A 454-nucleotide genomic window follows, 5' to 3' on the forward strand; every position below is an offset into this window, starting at 1 on the left:
CCGTTCTCCTCTCAGGATCTTGGGCACACACGCACACGCACCTGGCATGAGTTTTAAGCCATCGGGTCCAGGATGCTAACCGCGATCGACTACATGGGAGTCCAGTGACATAGCCATTATGCTAACTGCTGGTTCCTCTTTTCAATTTTTTGAGGACTTATTTCTTTATGTACAGTACAGTACTGTGGTCTTAAAAGAACTCACAGTGATTGAGTGAAAGGTTTTTTTTCTCTCTCTTCCTAATGAGCTATTTTGTACAATTTTATCTGTCTCTAACCTGACCACAGATTGATACCACAGATCTTTCAGATTATAAATTCTCATCTCCCACAATTCTCTATATGGAAATTATAATTTCTTTTTTTGTTTGCTATGTTAATATTATCTTTGTTTTCAAAAATCTATCCTCATTAATTTATGAGACTCTGTTGTCTGATTAATTAAATTGTTTTTC

The sequence above is a fragment of the Tupaia chinensis genome, unplaced genomic scaffold (genome assembly GCF_000334495.1).
Source record: "Tupaia chinensis unplaced genomic scaffold, TupChi_1.0 Scaffold000037_20, whole genome shotgun sequence".
NCBI lineage: Eukaryota > Metazoa > Chordata > Mammalia > Scandentia > Tupaiidae > Tupaia > Tupaia belangeri.